General features: G+C 41.5%; 1 protein-coding gene and 1 long non-coding RNA gene across 3 annotated transcripts in view; one reads left to right on the plus strand and one right to left on the minus strand.

Moving 5' to 3' along the window:
• Positions 1–20,262, minus strand: part of RNF150 (ring finger protein 150) — a 222,449-nt gene extending 202,187 nt beyond the window's left edge. For both annotated transcript variants that reach the window (XM_080403070.1, XM_080403069.1), the window contains exon 1: positions 18,715–20,262. The gene's annotated coding sequence lies outside the window, so the exon portion shown is untranslated. The remainder of the gene's footprint in view (positions 1–18,714) is intronic.
• LOC308070067 lies at positions 9–20,600 on the plus strand. The gene is made up of 2 exons (XR_013930606.1): positions 9–11,910; positions 20,256–20,600. It is a non-coding gene; the product is annotated as an uncharacterized lncRNA (long non-coding RNA).
• The last annotated feature ends 1,409 nt before the right edge of the window (positions 20,601–22,009 follow it).

Genomic DNA, 22,009 nt, shown 5'->3' on the forward strand with positions numbered 1-22,009 from the left:
AAGAAAATTCACAAAGTCACTTCAGATCTCTGCTTAAGACTTACTGATGCCTTCCCATGCACATAATGCCTGACTCATTGTCCCTATACTGCGGTTACTCCTATACTTATTCCAAACTCTCAGGCTCAGCTGGATGCTACCTTTGGCTTTGCACCTGTTCATTTTCTTATCATGTACTCAGATCACATGATCTGTGATGGGAGAGCTGGGCTTTGTTTACTATAGTATATGACTGCTTTAGAAACACTCCATTACAAGGTGAGAGGTTAAGCCTTTTGGAAATGTGTGCCCAAGAACTCAGCTTGTGTAAATCCTGGAACATACACACAATCATAGAATCATTTAGGTTGGAAAAGACTTTTGAGATCATCAGGTCTAACCGTTAACCCAGCACTGCCAAGTCCACCACTAAACCATGCCCCTAAGCATCGCATCTACATGTCTTTCAAATACCTCCAGGGACGGCAATTCCACCACCTCCCTGGGTAGCCTGTTCCAATGCTTGACCACCCTTTCAGTCTAAAAATTTTTCCTAATATTCAATCTGAACCTCCCCTGGCACAACTTGAGGCCGTTTCCTCTTGTCCTGTCACTTGTCATGTGCCCCAGAGAGTACTGAGCCTGTATTTCATTTTGAAAACATCCCTGGCTTCTCCATTCAGCTGGGATAAAGTGGCATGCTTCCTGGCCAGCTGCCTTGGAGAGGTGGCAACGGGTCACTATGATAACCCTAGGTTAGAAAGAGCTCTGTGAGCAGTCACCTGCTGATACCTTTTTGGATCATGCCACAAGAAAGAAAGTCCCTAAAAGAACCAGTGACAAAAAGTGACAGTGCTGCATTACGATCCACTTTATTAGGCTGATAAGCCTAAGGTTTGATTCCCACCGACTGCCTTCAGTTATCAGCTGTGGAAGCACTGCTGAAACGCTGCAGGGTTCGTCACAGTGAGAATCTCCTCATTGCACCTTTTTATTCATGAAGAATCGTCATGGGGCACCCACTTGCAAAATAAATAGTTGTGTAGCTGTACACAGAATAGAGTCTGTACACCCGGTTTTCTTCCCAGAGGCAAACTGCACTCAGCAGTCTTGTCATCGAGGAAGATGGCTGTGCTGTGGAGTGTGACAGCAGGGACAAAGAATGACTTTTGTGGGATATGGAGGACCAGACTTCTGGGTAGCCTCAGCTGCTCCCTTTGCAGACTTTTTAATCTTTTGGGGCGTATATTAAGGGCTGTCTGTAGATACACAGGCAAATTTGTCACCAGGTGAAAGTTCTCATGTGACCAAGGCAATTTTTCTAATACAATTGAGGATTTTTAATTTAAGCATTCTCATCATTATTTGTGGAAGACTGAATGCAGCTGCACAGCAAATCACTACTCATACACTGACATCAGTAATTTTCAAAGAAACAGTGAGTTGGGAGGTGCTGTCATATTTCTTAGAAAGGGAATAACAAATACATGCAACTAAAGACAAAAATACTAGGAAGAGTGCATGAGTGCTGCTTTGGTGTCATGACAACTCCAATTAGTCAGGGACTGACAGTAGACCATGCAATACTACAAAATCATAGAGGGAAAAACTAGGTAAATGGGAAGGTCTGTAGGCGTCTATCAGAAGTAGATTTTACACATTACTCAAATTCTGTGTGTGTGTGTGTGTCCATGCAGGCACATGTAAATCCATATCCTGTAAAGAAAGGAGGAGTTAAGGAGAGAAAAGAAAAAGGCAAAAAAAGGCAGGAGAAGGAGTGGAGCAAAGCAAATTTCAGAGGTAAGAAAAGAAAGGCCAACAAGAAATGACTTGGCCGTCAAGCAGCAAAGCTGCTTCTAAACAAGTAGTGACAAATTGCTCCATCTCCTTCCTTTCAGACTGAAAGGAACCGATGGCAGGGGGCACTGAGGAGTGGGAGACATGCCCTGTACAGATTTGGCAGAGGCCACAAGATCTCTCATCCACAGCACTTGCACATCCAGGTCACTGCACAGTGACAAGCTGCTGACAGTCAACAAAAAGAAAACTATTTACTTTAGGGGTTAGCCCTAGAAAATGGGAATGACCATCCAGGACCCAACAGCCTACGACAAAAGCAACATCATTTCTCATTACTGGGCTCTTTCACAGAGTAATTAATCTTTTCAGAAAGCTTCTAGGCAGCAGACTCTTAGATTCATCACCCCTTGTCCCCTCTGAACAGTCTTTCACTGGGCAAGCAGCCCGAGTCATCTGAAAGAGCGTGGCCTCTCAGGAATCATGGGCTGCTCAAGGTGAGTGAAGGTGGCAGAAGCAAGTTCTTGCAGCACTGAATCCTGCCTGTCCTCAGAGGAGCCGCTTCCTTTATAATAGCCTCCTCTTCATTTCCCGAGGCTTGAATTACCATTGTGCATTTCTTGCTTATGAACATTTTAACAATGACATTATATTGCAATGTTAAAATTGGAATGTCATTTCGGGAAAACCTATAGTCACCCATGAAAGAAAAATATAAACTACAACAAATAAAGAAGTCAACATGAAAGACTTCTTGGAAACAACACTGAAGTCTCTGTAAATAACACAAACACAGATTTAATAGAAAATAGTCACAGAGATCATGGAAAGTAACTATGAGAAAGCCGATAAGGGAAAAAAATGTGAGGCTATATGCATAAATACTAAAGAAGAACAAGAACCTTATGATGTGACGTGCTCAGAAAATATGGATTCTAAACATACCTCTATAGTAGTGAATTGGGTAACATCTATATTAACCCATTCTAAGGAGTTTCCCTCTTTCCAAAAGATCTCCCCAATAGTTACTATTTCCCACAAATCTGTTGCTTTCAATAACCTAAACACTAACCATAGTACTTCATGAAATTGGCCCAAAATACCATAAATAGGTAGCATTGAAAAAGGATTTTGTTATGAAAAGCTCCTTTCCCACATCCTTTTTTTTGCATGCAATTTTATCTTTCATGTTTAGTCAGAACTTGAGGATACCTCTTTTTCTTGCTGTCAACATAAACAATGAAATATCACACATAAATTTTCCAAAGGTTTTATCAAAGGATATTTCAGGTCATTTTTTAGGGAAAAGTGTGGTCTTCTATTTATGCCCTTAAAACCTGGGTGCCTGGCAGGAATAGCTCAACACCCAGGGCCCAGTCAGCGCAATCACTTATGTTTTCAGAACAGGTTATGATTATGATGCTTTAAGGTTAGCAATCAACATGGAAAACATCCATGTGTGCTTTGTGCTGCAGTCCGAGGGGCTATTAATGGCTCACGCAGGGCTGCCCGAGGCGTAGCCTGAGACCCCTACCCAGGGCAGGCTGAGGGGCAGCACTCGGGTGCACAACTCTGTTCCCAGGCAGGTTTTGTGTTGGGCTCTGCTTAGCAGAGAAGAGTCTGTAGCTACGCTGCTGAAGCATTCCACATAAAACAAGGCACCATACATGGGGCAAAATTCAGGAGTCACTGGGGTCAAGACCACCTTTTGTCATCCTTTCAGCCAGCTAGAGAAGACCTCCAGGATTCCACCTCCTGTGTGACCCAGATTGAGGACTCCAGCATCAGTGACGGTTAATCCCACTTTTATCTGGTACCTTTAAAGGCTGCATCAACCCTGACTTTTCTTGGCATGTCTTTCTCACAATTAAAGCTCTTTAATATATATATATATATATATTTTAAAACCAGCTGAACTGGAGGGAGGGCTCCATTTTACAATGTGGTTACTGTTAGGGCAGTTCAAGAAGATATAACATACCTCTGCACTGTACCACTGTCTATTGTTTAACTCTCCAAATGGCCAAAAGGCAGACAGCAGTAAAAAAGATCAGCTGCACAAACTCAGTAGTGACACAAGTTGCTTAAGCGAAGCCCTTCTGACCAATATTTTTCTTCTGCTTTCTGATTTTGCCTGTCACCCAGGACAGGCATCTTAATAGTACAGATGCGCTTTAATATGGTATAATCCGTGTACTCCAAATTGTCCCCTGGAGCTATCCAGGAGGTTGTTAAGTGATATGATCATTAAAAGAGAGTGACAGCCTCATACAATGTGGGAGACAGTATAGCTCGAGACAGAACGGTGCTACACCCTTTTCCTCCCTTTGCTGTTCACATGGGAAATTTACATTAGAGATTAGCTGGACATGGCACGGGCCAGCCAAGGGTCGTGGTGTTTTTGTGAACCCAGAACTGTGAGCTCGTTAACACACGTGCAGCTGCAAAAGATCCTGGAAAACAGGAACCATGAACGTGTTTGGCAAGCAGTATTACCGGCATCCGCAAAGCCACGAATCCAAAGCTGATTGGCTCTGGTAGCCATTGGGTTAGCACAGAAGGCATTCACTTGGGCAACAAGGGGATTCTGACTGAGCACGGAATGGAGTCCGTGTAATCACTCACCACAAATGGCACCCAAACAGGGACCTGAAGACATTCGGAACTGAAACTCGTTGCTAGTGGTGGACCTGCAGCTGAGATGGAGGGGACATACACATGCGTGTGCTCTCAAGAGGCATCACCCTTTACTGGACGACTGAGGTGAGCAGCTGCAGCAATTATAAGATGGGTCAGTCAGCTACAAAGGAGCAAAGGCTCCACCAAGAGATTTTGCAGAGAATTTTGAAAGAACAAGGCTTTGCGGTATTGGCCTTAAAGTTGGTTAGATTGCAGGTGTGGATAAGAGACTATTGCTCCTGGTTCCCTTCCTCAGGCTCATGTGATAGCTCTTTGTGGGCAAAGGTGGGGGAGGAATTGCAAACGAGAAAGGACTTGCAGTTCAAAGTCCCTGAGGAAATCATTATTACTAGGAAAAGAGTGTATACAGCTTTAAATGCTCCAAGACCCACAGAAGATACCTTGCAAGCGTCTGCTCCTCCTCCTCCATTCTCTCAGAAGCAGGAACAGGCAGAGCTGCAGTCTTTTGAAATATTACATCCTGTGTACAGTGACATTCCTAACCTGACACAGGGAGCACGGGAGGTAGATTCGCCAGAACCTAACGATCCCAGGGACATAGACCCTGAGGATGAACCTGATTTATACCCGCCACTAACTCCAGTAAAGGTTATGGCAGCCACCACCCCTACAGCAGATGAAATTTTGCAGGCGCAGCGAAAGAAATCAGTATCATGCATGTCACTTATTAGATCCCCACGTTTTGCTCCTACTCTGACAGGTACAGGACCATTGAATGTTGTTGGACAGTGGAACGGATTGGAAGATAAATGTAGGATCAAAGCACTCTGCAAAGGAGATGTTTCTATCCTCCAAACTATACCTGTAAGATAGAAACCTAACCAAGCCCCAGAGTATGCTCACTGACCATACGAGGTTATTAAGGAAGTTTGGAAATCGATACGAAAATATGGTCTCCAGACTTCACTTACTATAAACCTTATACAAGCTATAGGAGAATCTTATGTCATGACCCCTTCTGATTGGCAATCAATGCTTAGAATGGTTCTATGAGCTACACAATATACTGCCTGGACATCAGAATATAAGGAACTTGTGGCTGCACAGGTTATGGATGATACTGCTGCTGGAGTAGGTATGGGAGAAAATGAGTTGCTAGGCCAAGGCAACTACGCCATGGGGGGAGCACAAGCTGCACTGCCAAGAGCAGTACTTACACAAGTTGCAGATTTACTTGTCAAGGCCTTCAAAAGGTGCCAGATTCTGGCCGGCAAGATGCATCTTTTACATCAATTCTACAGAGATCTCAGGAACCCTACGTTCAGTTCCTAGGTCAGTTACAAACTGCTATTATGATGCAAGTTGAACACGAAGAAGCTGCTGAGATGTTGCTATTTCCGCTTGCAATTGAAAATGCAAATGGAGACTGTAAGAGAGCAATTGATCCTGTATGTAATTCGGCAAAAAAACAATAGCTGATCTTATAAAGGCTTGTCAGAATGTCAGATTGGAACAATATAAAGCAAAAATGCTCATCACTGCTTTAGCTCAGCAGATGGTAGTGGCATGGGCTGTGCTTAAATGCTTTCAATGTGATCAAGCGGGGCATAAGAAGCAGGATTGTCCCCAGAATAGAAAACAGAGGCAAAATATGAAACAACCACCTACGCAGCTGTGCCTGAAGTGCAGAAAAGGGTATCACTGGGGAAACCAATGTCGCTCAAAATTTGATAAGCAAGGAAATCCAATCCAGGGAAATGGGAAGCGAGGAGTGAGACCTGGTGCCTCAAAAATGCACAACAGGGTCCTTCAACAACAGTCAGTGTACCCGACTTAGGACCAAAGCATGGTGAACTCCAGCATAAAACTGTTCATTCCCTCCGACACAGCACAACCTGCAGCGCCGGGCTGGGTTTGGCCACAGAGACAACAATATCAGATGGATCAGTAAACCTTATAAACACTGGGCTATATGGCCCCCTGACTCACAGCGTATGTGGTCTATTAACTGGATGTTCTTCAACCACCAAGTCAGGACTTTTCATATTACCTGGAGTTACTGATTCCGATTTTAATGGAGAGATTAAAATAATGGTCTGGACTGCAAATCCTCCCTGTACTATCCCAAAAGGGGAGCATATTGCACAGTTGATTTTATCACCGTACCAGCCATCATGGCAGACAATAAACAAAGGCAAGAAGGAGTGTTCAGTAGTACATGGGCACCTAGGATTTTCTGGATGCAGAAGGTATTAGCAGGGCAACCCATGTTGATGATGATCATCATCAATGGTGAACCTTTTACAGGACTGGTGGATACTGGTGCCGATGTTTCTATTCTTAATCAACATGAATGGCCAGCAACCTGGCCTTTAATGCAAGCATCTGTGGCGGTCAGGGGTCGGAGAATTACAGATTCCGCTGCAAAGCGTGCAAACCCTGTTAGTGGAAGGCCCTGATAAAAAACAAGCTGTATTAAAACCATATGCCCTTGCAGTACCTTGTAATCTTTGGGGACAAGATTTATTATCACAGCGGAATGTCATATTAACAACAAAATTTCACAAAGAGTCACTGATGTCCAGCCGTGACTCAAGCTCACCTGGCTAATGGACAGGCCTGTTTGGGTAGATCAGTGGCTGTTGAAGAGAGAGCGGCTGGAATGGGTGCAAAGGTTAGTTCAGGAGCAGCTGGCATTAGGTCACATAGTACCATCTACTAGTCCATGGAACACCCCTGTATTTGTCATTCCAAAAAAATCTGGTAAATGGAGACTATTACAAGATTTGTGAGCTGTAAATGCAGTAATGAGCCCAGTGGGGCCATTACAGCCTTGTGTTCCTAACCCAACTGTGATTCCAGAAGATTAGCCTTTTTTTTGTTATTGATTTAAAGGACTGGTCCTTTATATTTATACCCTGATGACTGTGCCCATTTTGCATTTTCTGTGCCTTCAATTAATAACAGCAAACCTATGCAATGATACCGTTGGGTCATTCTACCGCAAGGTATGATGACTAGCCCCACGATTTGCCAGATAGTCGTAGATGCAGTGTTAAAAGAAGTACAGCAATCTTTCCAACAGATTTACTTATATCACTATATGGATGACATCCTCCTTGCTTCTGAAACACAAAATGTGCTGTTCATTGCTTTTGTTAAATCAGAATCATCATTAAAAAGCTTCAGGTTACAAATAGGCCTGGAAAAGGTGCAGACAGAGCAGTTTTGGAAGTATCTACATAGAGACTCTTTACTTCATATGTGTTCCCACAGCCATTGCGTGTTGTTGAGCAGGTTACCACTCTTCATGATCTATAAAAATCACTAAGAACAATTAATTGGGTACAACCTCTTTTGGACATCACAACTGAAGATTTGTCCCCTCTGTTTACCTTGTTGAAAGGAGACTCAAATTTGTTATCTTCCTGAAGATTGACACCAGAAACGAAAATTGCCTTGCAGAAAGTTTTGGATAAAATCACAGCTACCTTTACCTCCGGAATAATGCCAAGTTACCAATAGAATTGTATATAATTTATGCTTCTTTCTGACCCTATGTCCTTTTAGATCAATGGTGTGCTAACGTGCAGGAGTCGAAGACTCTGGAATGGATCTTTTTGTCTCATACAACCATGAAAACATTAACTACAAAACCAGACGTGATAGTGTCCTTAATAACACAAGGTTGGAATCATCGACAATTGACAGGACATTATCCTAATGCTATTTATCTGCCGCTGGCTAAAGATGACTTTGTGGTATTAAATAAGAAATCCTTATTGTTACAAACCGCTCTAACCGATTATTTAAATGAGATATGTTATACTCTTCTATAACATAAGCTGTTACATTCCCTCTCTGAAATTGTGTTGCAGCCAAGGAACCAATGTGTTCGTGTTCCCATTAAAGGAGCATGCACAGTGTTTCAGGACGGGTCAGGGAAAACACACAAAGCTGTCATTGTGTGGAAACAAACAGATTTGTCAGATTGGCAATCATCTATTTTAATCGTTGAAGGATCCACACAAATTGTTGAACTATCAGCAGCCTTGCACACCTTTGAACGTTTTTGACCGAACCACTCAATGTTGTTGCAGGTTCTGCATATGTTGTAGGTACTGTTCAACGCACTGAAGATGCAATGATAAAAGAGGTAACTAACAAACAACTTTTTTCCTTGCTATTGAAATTAGCTACACTACTTAAAAATCGTGTACATTTATATTTTATAATGCATATATGGTCATGTACTACTCTACCAGGACCAGTAACTGAAGGAAATGCTATGGCAGACAAATTACCAATGACAGCAGTACTGCCACGCAGTTTTGAGCAAGCCCAATTACCTCACGACTTCTTTCATCAAAATGCCTCTTCCTTGCGTAAACAATTTGCTCTGTTCTGAGAGCAAGCCATAGAAATTGCCTGTGCATGCCCTGACTGTCAACGTATCACACAGGTATCATCATACACAGGAGTGAACCCTTGTGGTTTACAAGATAATGAATTGTGGCAGAGTGATGTTACTCATATATCGACATTTGGTCGACTGCGTTATGTACATGTTAGTGTGGCTACTTTCTCAGGGTTTCTGGTAGCCACTGCACACGTGGGAGAAAAGGCATGTGATGTGAAACGCTGCTGGTTAAGATGTTTTGCCACTATAGGCATTCCAAAAACAATTAAAACTGATAATGATCCTGCTTATGTTTCATAGAAAATTTCTATCTTCCTACAAGACTGTGTTATACAACATGTTACAGGTATACTGCATTCTCCCACTGGACAAGCCATTATTGAACGTGTCCATGGGACTCTCAAAGCTATGTTAAACAAACAAAAAAGGGGGAATCCTATGGGCAGTGTTACCCCACAGGAACAGTTAGACAAAGCATTATATCTACTTACTTTTTTTAATTGTTCTGACCATCAGTTATTTACAACAGCAGCTGACCGCCAATTTGGAACGGTCCCTCCATTTGCAGCTCGACAAAAAGCATGATATAAAGAATTTGGAAAATCACAATAGACAGGTCCTGTAGAATTAATAACATGAGGAAGAGAATATGTGTGTGTTCTTCTTCCCACAGGTCTCTGCTGGTTATCAGCAAAAATTGCAAAGCTTTACTTAATGACAAAGAAATCACAGACACGGGAGAATTCTGGCCCAGTACAGGAGCTGAAAACCAACGGGCCATCGGAGTGAATCATGAATCATTTCTAAACACTCAATGCAGCAGGGAATAGATGTGGTGATGTTTGCAGATTTATGTTTTTGTGTACATTGATCTTAACCTATATAACCTATAATTAATACCAATACCCAATTAATCATGAGTATACCTATAAGCACAAATTTACTGGGCTCATATCATTGATCTGCGACTATTTTGACCACTGACATGATGGGATGCATCCCTTCAATTGACAATAATGATATGTTGTGGTCAGGCAGTGCTTGGGTCCCACCATCCACACAGAAAGAAAACTGGATGCAAGTAAATCAATCTACGCCCACATGTCACATAACAGTTTTGCCACCAATATGTACCACTACCAACAATGACAATGGACCTTGTGTAAGCATGCAACCTCAATATCATATGACAGCACTGAAACAAGAAAAAGGAATTAATTTTACCATTGTCACCATCCCAGGATTACGAGAATCTAATAATTCTGTATATAACACATTGGGATATGAAGCCTCAAATTATCCAGATGCACATTACACAAATTACAGGATATACATATGGTGGCTTGGAAATCACGTCGATTGCAGTCCCCAAGAATTGGAAATTGTACAATTGCAGGTCAGCAGGCAGAATTTACTGACTGGGGACGTAAATGCACATTATGGGATGGAAATCATTCAGTCCCCTTTTTCATTAACACTAATCACTGTCTTGTTTGGCATAATGGGGGAACATCAGGGCCACTTCTTAGCTTAAGATAGAATGTGACCACATCACCCACACATGAACCTTTATGGCATATGGCTTTACCCTTTTTTTGAAAGAAGTGTTTCTCAATTGTTGACCAATAGCAAGCCTTCCCAGGATAATTTGACCCTTCTTCACACCCATCAGGTTATGGTATGCACTTCACATCCATATGTCTTTTTCTTAGCATCTAATCTAAATATCACAAATTGTAATGCTTAGTTTTGTGTAATGAGTACTAATCCTATTTATGCTAGTTGTTTTATGTATCAAAATGTCACAATGAATAATATCTCTTATGTGGTGCCTTTAAGATGACAGGCAGAGATTTGGGTTCCTGTCAATCTCACGAGGGAATGGGAAGGGGAAGGTAGCATAGGCCGCTTTTCAAGGATACTTCAGAAGGAGGTGGATAAAATTAGTAAATGACAGAAAAGATTTTTAGGATGATTGATTTTTTGTATAATTGCAGCAGTCATAATCCTCATTGCTGCCTTAGTGGCTACTGCTGCCTTACCAGAATCTGTACAAACAGCACATGAAGTATGGGAGGCTCTAACAAACGTCACGCAGGAATTAGAGGTCCAGGAAAGAAAAGATGAGCAAACACTAGTGAGACTTGAGGCTGTAGAAGCAGCTGTAATATGGACAGGAGATGGACAAAATGTCATGCAAACTCAAATGAAATTGCTTTGTGACTGTGAACATATTCATACCAGGCTCTGTATTACAGCACTAAAATGGAATAAAACAATAAACGACTGGAGTTGAGTCAAGCAGCACTTAACAAGGTGCTTTTGATTTAGCCTTAGAAGGGGATATTCAATTATTCCATGCACAGTTCCAAGATCAGCTTTTGAATCTGTAAAAAGTGATGCAAAAAATGTAATGGATGATCTAAGTCACAATTTGAAATGATTAAACCCAAAGACATGGTTTTGGGGTTTGAATTTACAAATGTGGATTTTTGTAGTGTTGGGTGGTTTTGTGTTTGTATGTCTGTTTTTAGTGTTGCAGTTTGTGTGGGCCTTGATGAGAACACTGCAGAAGGCTGAACCTGAATCATGGCAGCTATTATTGTCAACAGTGCCGGGCTAAACCAAAAAGTGGGAGATGTGGGAGACGGTATAGCTCGAGACAGAACGGTGCTACACCCTGTTCCTCCCTTTGCTGTTCACATGAGAAATTTACATTAGAGATTAGCTGGACATGGCACGGGCCAGCCAAGGGTCGTGGTGTTTTTGTGAACCCAGAACTGTGAGCTCGTTAACACACGTGCAGCTGCAAAAGATCCTGGAAAACAGGAACCATGAACGTGTTTGGCAAGCAGTATTACCGGCATCCGCAAAGCCACGAATCCAAAGCTGATTGGCTCTGGTAGCCATTGGGTTAGCACAGAAGGCATTCACTTGGGCAACAAGGGGATTCTGACTGAGCACGGAATGGAGTCCGTGTAATCACTCACCACAATACGAGACAGAGCACTGCGGGATATCAAGACCTGGGGGCTGTCTGAGAGTCCTCCCTGACCCAAAAATCACAATAGCAGGTAAGCGGAGAAATTAAACTCAAGAGTATCTCAGATAAGCCCCTTATTTTGCTCTCTTTAGTTGAATCACTTCTACCCCACTTTTTACTCACCACCTTTCGACTGTAGGCCAGGCCTGATAAACAAACCAAGTAGTTCCTTTATTCTGAAAAGTGGGAATTCAGTGGCTGAAGCAAAGCCCAGAAACATGCTTTGGCTTAGACTTTGCCGGAGAAAACCTGGGTGTTCCAGGCCTGCACTGTGCCCTGCAGCACTGAACGCAGCAAGGATGAGGCACCAGCAAACAGCTCGGGAGAATTAAACAGCCTCTTCACTTGGGATATAGGTTTTACCTGCCTCACAGGGATTCAAGGCTCTACTGGCAGATAAGGCACTTGTGTCCCAGTCAGTTTCTTTGTAGTTTGTATTGGTAGATCTAACACAGAAAGTCCCCATGCTTCACAGTGGGCAGAAAAATTATGGATTCAAAGCAAAGGCAAAGAAAATGCTCAGAAGAGCTTGAAACAAATTAAATAAATAAAACGAAATCAATCGTATCCATTGCTTGTGCGATTGTTCTCTTAATGCAAGAGCAGCTTTCAAACTCAAAGACCATCCTTTCCGAACCTCCGAGTCATGCATCAAGACAGCCACCGGACAGAGCTCTGTTCCTTGGAGTGCCAACAGAAAAAGAAGGACATGGCTCTGTGAAGACAGATCTCAGCTGAATATGTAGCTGGGATGTAAAGCAGCTTTCCAATACTGACCTTTGCCTACAGACAGTGGGAGTCACCCGGTAGACCCACTCTGACACTGCCCCACTGCACCTGAACCGCATGAGAGAAACCAAACAGCTATCTCATCTTAAGAAATAATCCAAATCAGTTTGAATGTCCTCAACAAACTACAAGCAGTGTGCAAATAGTTACTAATGTATAGCCTAAACTAGTGTTTAAGGTTTTGTAAGATTAACAGAACAGGGTGGCTACGTCCTGTGGATTTAAATATCTGTTCCCAACTGGAAGGTGGGAAAGGAGCCTGATAAACAGAGGAGCAGGCAGAGAACCGACAGTGCCTAAATTCTCATTCCACAATGGCACTGAGATTATAACTCCTGTCACTAACATCTGATAATGACTGCTAGCCTGTGCAAACTGGAATTTTCAACACAGAATATGTTGTAGGGTTTTGGTTTTTTCTGCTTGGTTTTTTTTTTTATTTTTTTTAAACTGAGCTGCTCTGGGGGTTAGCTTTAACCAACCCTTTTCCTTAAAGGACATGGTCAGGGGACAGTTACCATGGGAAAATGTATTTGGGGTTTTTTTGGTAGCAGATCCAGCAGCACACAGAGTCAAAATGGAACTCTGTAACGTGGGGATGAGAAATTGGGATGCCTAAACTGTATTACCTCCTCTATCCTGTATTGAAATACTCTTCACACTACACTGCACCTATGGACTGTGTAATAATCTCACATGAACTGTGGTCTGCTCCTCACATGTTTGTAAGTGCTGCTGGGGAAAAGCTCAGCAACAGTGGGAATTCTCATGACTTGGGGCGGACTGGTCTTCAAATGCTGGAAACAAACTTACAGAAACAGCAAGGAACAAGTGGGAACCACTTCCCACAGAGGCCAGAGCCAAAACAGTTTGCTGTCTAAGGCTGAAGAAGAAAGATGCTAATTTCAGTGGCCTCAAAGGTTCTTGTGATTCTCCAGCTTCCCTACATGGCATTGGCCATGGCTCGGGCAGACTGAATAGCCACACCATGTGAGCTCTGCCAAAAGCTCAAGAGTGCTTACTGCTACTCTTTACTACCTACTGTTTGTCACTGCAGGTCCACAGCAAATAGTGCCAGGGCCCCGCATGATCACCCAGCGGTAATTTGATCTGAATCAGGCCATGGCATTTTGGGCAGATTAGCCAGAGCACACACCACAGAGTGCTTTTTATGTTGGTTTTGTCAGAATAAGCAATACTTGATCTGACATAAAGCATGCTAGCACAATCTTAAGCTTGAACCTACAGCTTTTAAACAAAGCTGAATTGGCAGGGGGAGTTTACGCTGGATTGCTGTGCTGCACCATGCAGCCAGAACCTCTCTGATACAAATTTAGAAGTTCTAAAGTTGGATTTACTATATAATCAATAGATGGCCTCAGCTGAACTCTTTAAATCTGCTCAATGCACTGCATGCCACCTGATACAGTGCTACTAACTACGTCAGTAGAGAAGTATGTTTCTATGACAGATGGAATTTCCCTAGCCCTCTCCCTCTTCCTTCAGCAGTAAACATAATCCCAGTAGGGTGAAAAAGAATGCGCATATGGCTAAACCCATTACTGACATTTTATAGCATTTAGCTTCTGTCCCTGGGCTTGTTTAAACGCAATTTGTGGTGCACCTTCTCCTTTTCCCAGCAAGGACTGCTGAGATGGAACATGTGCACAGGCTAAAGCTAAAAGAGATCCAGTAGAAAAGAGGCACACAAACTGAGGACACATGTATCAACGGTCAGGAAATATTCTATAGACACATCATGCCTCACAGGAAGATAAATATGCAGCTGAGAGGCAATGATGTAAGAGTTATGAGAAACAGCAGTTCTGGGATGTGTTACCACAGCTACCTCAAGAAAAGAAAATAGTAATTCATGTTAGGAAGCAATGGTAATAAAGGGAAGGTTGTTCATGGTGTGACTAATGCTTGCAAAGATACTCAGCTCACTTGTGCACAGGCTGCAGAAGCCAGCTGCCATTCCTGCAGCCAGGGTGTATAAACAACAGGCGGTTGATTGCAGCTGACGTGTAATCTCAGGAGCACCGATAAAGCAGCAGTATTAGACTCAAAAATTGCATAGAAGAATTAGCTTCATTTTGAGGCTAAACAGAAAATGCAGTTGCCAATAAGAAAACTCAGAAAATCAAGTCATGACATTGTTTAAAACATATTATGGCTAATACACAGAATATCAATTGTAGCTGGCCAGCAGGGCAGGGCAAAACACAGGCTTGAAGATGGAATTAAGGACCAGATTTCATTTGAAATAGAAAGTGGATGAGAATAGTAATCAGAAAGTCTCCATTCTCTCCCAAAGAAGATGTCTCTGAAAAGCATCTACAATTTTAAGGAGAGAATCTCCAGGACAGTAGATTGAGTTTAGAAGCAGACCCCTCTGTGTCTATCACTTGGTCCATCCCAGCCTGCTCAAGCACTGGATTCATAACATGGAAGGTGGTCAAGCCCAGGCAGAGCTGCAAAGAAGAGACATTGAAACCAGCAGCAAAAGCATCACAACCTCTTCTCCAAAGCTGGCGTCATCCCAAAACCACTGAGCAGCATGCCGTAAATAACAGGTCACTCAACCTGATCAAATAAGCCTACCTACTTCATATGCCTGCAGAATCTGCAATATCAGGCAGAGCTTCTGTGGTGACAGAAGATACAAATCAGACATTCTAACCTTTGCCATATCACCAGGTACAATTATTAATGGAAGGCAAGACCTCAGCTGCCTGCCAAGGGACCCCATGTCAATTGAACCAGATCCAGAGAGAAAATCATTGTCTTAAACATCACAAGACTTCTATCTGAAAAAAAGGAGAGGTCAAAAAAGAAGGTGCCAAGGTGTGACAATTACTAAATGCGCTGGGAATGAAATAATAGACTGAATATTCACATGCTGCAGCTGAGCAGAAATGAAATCCCCTAAACATTAGATATTCTTTGAGGAACTAAAAGCCATTAAATATATACTCACAAGACTTCAGCTACTGCATAAGATGCTCACAGCTTGTAAAACTTTTAAAACAATTGGTTTACGATGAGTGCTGTAAAGGTAAGAAAAGACTCAAGAACTGGAATTTGTAAAAAATCCCACACTATGAGTAACCCACCAATTCTGAAGCATTACGTCCTTTACAAATCTACAGCAGTACAGTGTCCCAGTAGGAGTCTGTGGAACAGCAGCACTGATGCAAAACTGATGGCCTATAGCATACATGAGTAGACAAGCATGTAAATATGCATAGGTAGAAAAGTGGGAAAGTAGATATAATCTATGCTTTTGGGCATGGAGCAATGCTTTTGCAACATAAAGTGGATATATGGTCTGCTCACAACAAAACATCACAGGAGTACTGAGCAGAGACTGTGCAGGTTGCAGCACTGGATACAGCACAATGACCACTGGGCAGCTCACTACCTGTAGCAGACATGCACAGCAGCACTGCTCCCGGGGGCAAGCACTACACCCAGGACTGCTAAAGACTCTGTAGGTCTCTCTCAATATCTCTCCATTGAGCTTTCACTGAACCAAAACACTGACACTCCAGGGTTGGCCACAGTGTCAGGAGCAAGTGCCACACAGACTACTCTTTAAGGAGTAAGTAGCTGTCTAAGCAAGGTAAGATTTATGTAAAAGGGATAAAGTATAATACATAAAATTATGGGTTGGTTACTTCCCGCTTGGAACATCAGCCACTTTTAGGCACGTCACCAACAATACTGGACTCAAGACTAATGAGTAATTCTCAAAGGAAAAAGTTACTTATAAAACACTGCTCTACTGCCATTTCTTGAACTTTGTTGTTCTGAAGTTTACATTGTTATCCCAAATATAATTTATTAGAAAAAGCACTCCCATTTCCCTCCTGTATTTATCATGTAGAATCTACAAAAGAGTAATATGGAGTATCTCAATTTTAGCAGCTGTTGGCACATGTCTCATCTGAAAGAGGACTAAACCTAAAGCAAACTTTCCACTGTTTGAAAAAACACTTATGTGATTTTTCAAGTCCATTTTTTCCTAGTTGATCCCAACAAGAAATGATGCCAAGGTTTTTAAAAAGCTTTTCCAATAGCATCTTACAGCAAAGCTGTCCAGGACAAGAAATGGCATGTTAGTGATGCAAAAAGCTTCTAACTCAGTAAAACGGTACTCTACAAAATGTTCCTTTTTTTTCTTCTTCTTCTTTTATTTTCCCCTCCAGAAAATAGCCTCTGCATCCTTTCTGACTCTTTATCAGTCTTTTCTGTTTCAAAGTCCATTTATGCAAGGTATTTTTCAAAGCTTGTTTACCTACTTGCAATCCATGGAAATATTATATGCTATTAAAATCAGGTCAGCCTGGATTTAATAGTCTCTCTGGGAAATTTTATGTTTGGTATCAGTCTCTGCCACTGTCTTGCAATAGGAGCCTTGTTTAAAATGGATGCCTGAGGCCAAAAAGGAAAGCAAAGCTCTTTACCCCGGAGTAGAATCTCCCTCACCGTCTCCAGAATGCTTTGTAATGATAGTGAGGAGAGATGAATGAAAGAAACTAATTAAAAGTTAAGGAAAGACACTTTTTTCACTTGCACAGTTTTGGGCAGTCCTGCAGTTTAAACCAGAGCAAACCATCTATGCCCCAACTGGGCATACAGGTGAGAGCGTTTACTTTTAGAACAAGTTTCCAGGCTTGGGGTGCAAAGGTAGTCTAGAAAAGGAAAAATAAAAGTAAGGGATTCTGTTAAAATGTCTCTTGTAACTGTCAAGTGTGAATATCTTTTGATACCTCCTGAGAGCCAAGAATCCATTTAGGACTCTCCCAAATATGCACAAAGATGAGTCTTTCTCGCTAGGACCTGAGAAAAAGGCTGCTTCAGCAGTGTTGCAGAGCAAAAGAAAGGAGTGGGGGTACAGAACAAGAGACAGAGATGGAAGCACCTAAAAAGTGGGGACCAGCTACTGATGCTTACGCTGGTCACTGTCAGGGGCCAGTGAACCTGGCTGCCCAGCTCAGCCTTGCAATGCCAAACCTGGCAGGTGTTGCTGTGGGGCTGGCTGGTGTTTTACACAGGGGAGGTGCCAGCTCCTTCCAGATCCCAGTAAGAAAGACACAGTCCAGAAAAGTTGCTAGCACATTATTAAATCTTATGTCTCTCCTGATTCTGGGAATCCTAATACAATCCAGTACCAAGTAGATCTCTGCTAAGGGCATCCCAATCCCACCCATGATGATGGTGTCCACCTCTCTAGGTTCAGCAGTATTCTGACAGGGTCTTGCTCACTGATTCCTCAGTCACTGACAAGAATAAAGCCTGGGATGGAGACTTAGCTTTCGAGTCCCCTGGACAATATGCTTTAATATTATTATGTCTTTAATAAGGCTAAGATTTCTGAACTGGAACATATATTTCAAGTGGGAAAGACATCGCACTATGTGTACTCTTATGATCAAATACACGCTGACTACATGTACACTATGCATTGACTGTGCACACATCGATCGGTCATATACAAAGGCATACACCTGGATTAGCCATTATGTGGATCTGCATCTACAAGTATAATAGACTTGGAGAGGAGCGTGTGGATACTATAGTTGCCTTCATGGGTTTCCTCAAATGGAAAAATAATCATGAAATCACTACATTTCATTAATTAAGCATTATGTGTTATCCTGGTTGTCTACTTTGTTGGTGGTTGTTTTTGGTTTGGTTTTTTTTCTGTACCAAGATGATGTTGAAACCAACTGACTCATGCTTGCATGTTGGAAACATTGACCCATGGCATACTAGGAAACTGGGTTTAATATTACAAAGCTCATGGGCAGAAAGGTTTCAGCTCATTTTTCTTTCTTGTTCCTTTAATATGGTATCACCTGCTACGGCAGCCAACTGATGTGTTGTTACAAAAGAAGAAAATCAGCTCATTATGACCAGAAAGCTTAGATTGTTTTTCTGTGTTTCTCAAACTGTGTTTCAGTAATGGCCCATTTAAATTTGCCACTGGTCCCCGTTACTGCTGGCCTAATCATGGAAGAACAGTTTTTCTTAACCATACCTTTGGAAGGAAGAACAGAAGTGTGTTTCCCAGCATAACAATGGTGTTATGTAGGTCTGGCAACAAAAGTCAGGATCCCGTAGAGAACCATCCATACAATGGCTATCCCAGCAAAGACAGGCATAAATGGCTTAAGCAAAAATCTGGGCAAACTTCTCAACAGAGGCTACAAAGACAGGAGCAACAGAACCTGGAGAAAGAAAAGAGAAGAGTTCAGAAGAGACATAAAGAAATTACACACTACTTACTAATGCCTAAAAATTATATCTGAAGCACCTTTGTAAATAGGTATGTAGTACATCATGAACTCATATGTTAAGTCAACTCATTTGTATATATGATTGAGAACCTCAGATGGAAAGCTTGGTATTTGTACAGAACACACATGGGCTTTAATTTGGTTTAAGTATATACAATTTTAATTTTTATCATAGCTGTTCTTGACCATCACTTTTAGTCTTACAGAACTGTTGACTTCTCCCTTCCTTCCATTTTCCCTATTTTCTTTTCAGCTTTAGTTGAGTGTAGAGAGTAATAAAGTGGATAGCGGGATAAGTGAAATATAGATATCCAAAGCAGTCCAAGCTGGCTGTGCTTCAGCAGCTGAATTCTAATTCGTTGAATTCCTGCCAAATCTTGTGCAAGGGTATGCTGAAAGTGTGTTTCCTTGCCTACTAAGGAATGTTTCAATGAACCAGATTAACTGTTTATAACACAAAGCAACCAGCAACAGTAACACTTGGGAACATTTTCTTTCTAATGCATCTTGAAGGAAAATCTGTTGAGGTCGAGCTGTGGAGAAGTCTATAAACAAAGCTTTTACACATGCTTTATCTCAGTTACAGCTTCAGGAATGCAACTAAATATGTTGGAAATGAACAACAACAACAAAAAAATCTGTGGATCTGTAGCAGGATTCTTAGATGGCTCTGACCGTTTGGCTCCAATGAAGCAACATTTGGAAAAAATTAGGGATATGCCTTGGGGGGAAAAGCTGCCTCTCTGGTAGTCTTATTTTTCAAAGGGCACAAAAGAGACTCAGAGACTGCTAGAATCTGTTATCTTCAGTATCTTTGTTCCTCTTTTTGAGCTTAAACTGCTGTGGTGTTTGAAGTTTAGCTTAAAATGAAGACCCCTTTTGGCGGAAAATATTAAAATACTTCAGAGCTTTAAGCAAATACATTGCAGGACCTCCCTTGGAATGGTCAGCACTAACTGAAAGTAGACATGCAATAGAAAGGAGCTTATTAAAATACTGAATATACAACACAATAGACTGTAAAATGACCCAGTTTAGGAAAATGGTATGGCATGTACTTCATTAACCTTTTTTCCACTGAATAGCAAAATAAATGCTGTCCTAACATAGAATATTTTTAACACCCCAGTTTTGCAAGCCAAGTACCAACCAATTTTTACCTGGAAAGAGATTAAGAAGAGTAAGATTTATAGGGCTCAAAAGTTAGGACATCTGTTATTATGTGTCAATGAATCATTGGGGTTTTGTCTATTGTTTTTCATTTGATGGCTTTCTCTTTTAGGCATAACTTCTCGCTGAGACATCAAATCAGTTTTGACACCTACGTTGTTGCCAAATCGTAAAGACGGTGAAGGACGTGGTAGAGTGACCATGAAAGTAAAAGATCTATCTTGCTAAGCCGCAAAAAATTTGCAAGAAAATCTTCTGAGACTGTTTCCACTCTCTTTGAGATTGTGTTAGTGGTCACTATTAGTATTTGAAAACCATTAAAATACTGGTACTAAGGCCTTTACAATACAGTAGATTTCCCATAGAAATGAAAGTTTTCTGCTATAATATCAGAAATTTCTTCTCTGTAACCCCAAAGCAAATGTTGTTACTTTATTAAATAACTCCTTAAACATAATATTGTGTCAGAGTTTGTCAAAAAAAATGAAATACAACAGTAACCATTGCAAGATAACAAATCATAGTTCAGGAAAAATTAGAAAGATAAGGCCATTTGCTTCAGACCACCAGAAAGTCTTTGGGTTTTGTTGTTGTTGTTGTTTCAGTAGACTCCCTGATATATTTCATTTGTAAAAGACGAAGTTGTCATATTGTGCTAGTAAGCTCTTCATTACTAAAATGAATTTGCCCCAAAACCCATTAAAATCAAAGGAAAGAAAAACAGAAAGAAAGAGTGGGGAAAAAAAGTAATCAGGCATTTGATCAATCGGGTGGAGTGACATGCATCTAACTATTATCCAGTTGTCAAACAATTTTGCTGCTTTTACTGATTTCAGAAGCATATTATCGTAACTAGTCTCAGCCTCATACCATCTGCAAGGCAGTCTGGACACTTAGCTTCCATTCTGTCATATACAACATAAACCAACAGATTACACATTAAATCGTGTAATTATGTGCCAAAAGCGTTGTGTAAACTGTAACATTGGTTTCTTGGAGGACATTAGAGAATGGTGTTTGATTCTGCAGATGTATCGAAAACAGCTGGGCTGATAACACTAGCCAAGGATCTGGTTGTATGTATGAAGGGTACATCTGATTGACTGCAGTGAGGGCAGATCTCTCCTTGATCGCTCTCACAAGGACTCAAGTCTGTATTATAGTTTTAATAACAGAAGTAGAAGAGAAGATATCACTGGTACTCTGGGTAATAACAGTTCTGTTCACATATTGGGTCAAGTTAATTTCTGAGATAACTCTAGCTGAAGCTGTTCAGACTACAGCAGGCATTAATTTAATCCATTAGATTTCTCCATTACCTGCTATCTTGGGACATCCTTACATTCTGCCTGACCGGCATGAGATGTAACACACACTGTTAGGAAAACAGATGCTAATAATAGTGACTTTAGTGAGGTGAAAACACATACTAACTGAATTCTAATGCAAGCAGGAAAATACACTGGCAATTGTTGCGAATAAGACAGTAACTGTGCTATTGTCAGACTGCAATGGCTATGTCAACAGAGAGCATAAGGAACAACTGGAAACCTAGCGGAAAATTAAAGATGCTGCCCCTGAAGAAAAAAATCTGCAGAACGATCCACCTAGCTCCATAACACCACTTTACATCAAAAGCACACAAAAATATCTGGGAAGTACCACCAGGTACATCATGTCACCATTTTTTCTCATATGCATTGAGAAAACCACTCATAAAGTTCACCTCATCCATTAAAAGAGACCTCAGTGAGAACTCTGCTCTGAGGGATGGATGAGCCTTTGAATGAGTCATTTGCATACTACGGAGAACCTTACCATGAGGCAGAAGGATAAACTGGCACTATATATGTATCTCTGATTATC

Source organism: Falco punctatus (genome assembly GCF_963210335.1).
Source record: "Falco punctatus genome assembly, chromosome: 1".
Classification (NCBI taxonomy): domain Eukaryota; kingdom Metazoa; phylum Chordata; class Aves; order Falconiformes; family Falconidae; genus Falco; species Falco punctatus.